Raw genomic sequence first — 2,181 nt, 5'->3', positions numbered from 1 at the left:
GTTTTTAATTTAGGGTGCTCTTCAATCTAAAGTGGGTTCAGCGGGGTGTAACCACAATGTGGGTGGAAGAGTATCCTAACACAATCCAAGAATGGAGTCCTGTGAGAATTCTGAGTGCTGGGGCTGGAGAGATGGCTCAGTGGTTAAGAGCACTGGCTGCTCTTCCAGAGGACTGGGGTTCAATTCCCAGCACCCACAAGGCAGCTCACAACCGTCTGTAATTCCAGCTCCAGGGGACCTGACACCCATGACAAAACACAACACACATACAATTTAAAGGAAAAAAAATGGAAAAAGGAAGAAATGTTCTCAAGAAAGAAAAACAATTCTGAGTACCTGTGAGAAAACTCCCAAGAAAACAAAAGTCTTGTGACCTCAGTTTCTCCAAAACACCGAATTGTTCTTGGAGGATTGTTCTTCCCCACCCCTCCCAGGTGTATCATATAGGAGTGAGTTTGCTTCGGATTATTCATTCCAACTGGCTATTATTACTTATTTATATACCTCTGTAGAAATTCATGGTTTTTTTTTTTTCCAATGTGCAGCCTGTCATTGTGATTATACTCAGCTTGAACTCATGAGAGCTTTACTCACGTGATCTTTCTTAACCCTCAAAGTGTAAATTGCCTGATGTTATTAATAAAGTTGGCTGTTGTGTGAGACTTTATTCCCCCTTTTTAGGCTCCATTCTCCCAGGTTCTACTACCTTTAGAGCAGTAAACAGAGGCACATCTGTATTTCATGATAGCATTACTTCACCTGTCTGATTTCCATAAGCACAACTGTTCTGTTGATGTGACTCCCCCTCATACCTAGAGATGCTCAACAGTGTATTTAAATTTGTACAAGTTGTTCTGGATGTAAGTATGTCTAAACACACCGCATACCCCCCCACCTTCAATAGGCTCTGCCCAGGCTCTCAGATTTAATTGCACATTGGAGTGAGCACCAGGCTCACTCCCAAGATTTTCTGACAAAGGCCCCTTGAATCCAGTAGCATGGACGCTGCAAATTGTCAATGCTTCGAGGTGTCTGGAATGGCAGAGGTGATGGGCACACTGAAAAAGAATAGAATAATGATACAGGACAATGTTCCTCTTTTCACCTTTGAGGGTACATGATTTTTGAGACCCTGTCTGTGACTGTCCCTAGGAAGGCATGACAAGTGCAGAAAGGCAGTCACTATGCTTAGGTTGAGAGCAGGGGACAGACACTTAAGAGTTCAGGAATAGACTCTGATGTATTATCACGGGGTGCACCCACTGTTCGAACAAGCCTAAAATCCATCTGATGAGAAAACCAGGTAAATAAATGCTGCTTCTTATAGTTTTAAGGACAGTGATCATTTTGAAATCAGGTATAAAGAAAAGATGGAAGTTTTGATAAGAAGGCAGCTAAGATAGTGAACAATTTGTCCTGTGAGTTACAGTCCTGTGTTAAAGACTCAGCTGTTGGAAAGACATCATCACTACCTACCTTTTTAACATGTATATTATTTTAACTTATGTGTATGTGTTTTGTGTAGGCGTGTACATGATCATTCTGGTGAAAACAAGGACAGAAAAGGATGTTGTATCCTCTGGAACTTGGATTATCAGACATTGTAGGCTTTCAAACGTGGATTCTGGGAACCTTATTTTGTTTCTCTGCAAATGTAGCAAGCGTTTAGCCAGAGAATTTTCTCTTTACCACCACCACCCGCCACACCAAAGACCTTTCCAGTGCCTACTTTTGCCATTGGGAAAAAGAGAGAAATAAAAGACATCTCTGGTCGATGTTCCAAGTGATGTCTAAGTGTCTTCAGAGGTGTCTGCACAGATGGATCCAAAGAAGTCCTTCAATTCCATGAGCTCGGCAGAGCAAAGATTGTTAGTACAGGAAGGACTCACAGTCTGGATAACCTTGATCCACTTTATTATGATAAAAAAAAAAGAAAAGAAAACAGACAAATTCACATAATGGATGAATAACAGCCATAAATATGGAGTATTTTCAGCTATACACTGCTCTGTGTGACTTATGTACATTTTAGAAAGCATTACTATACAGAGGTGAATGAAGGTGGCTGTGAGTGATGTTTGTAGAAAAGTTACAGTTACTTGTACCCTTGTGGTTCATCTGGCATTGAAACCCCAGGGATGGGAATGTCTGTTCAGATTCCGTGTACAGTTTAGAGTTGCC

Source organism: Phodopus roborovskii, unplaced genomic scaffold (genome assembly GCF_943737965.1).
Source record: "Phodopus roborovskii unplaced genomic scaffold, PHOROB, whole genome shotgun sequence".
Classification (NCBI taxonomy): Eukaryota; Metazoa; Chordata; class Mammalia; order Rodentia; family Cricetidae; genus Phodopus; species Phodopus roborovskii.
Note: the sequence above shows the minus strand (reverse complement) of the source record.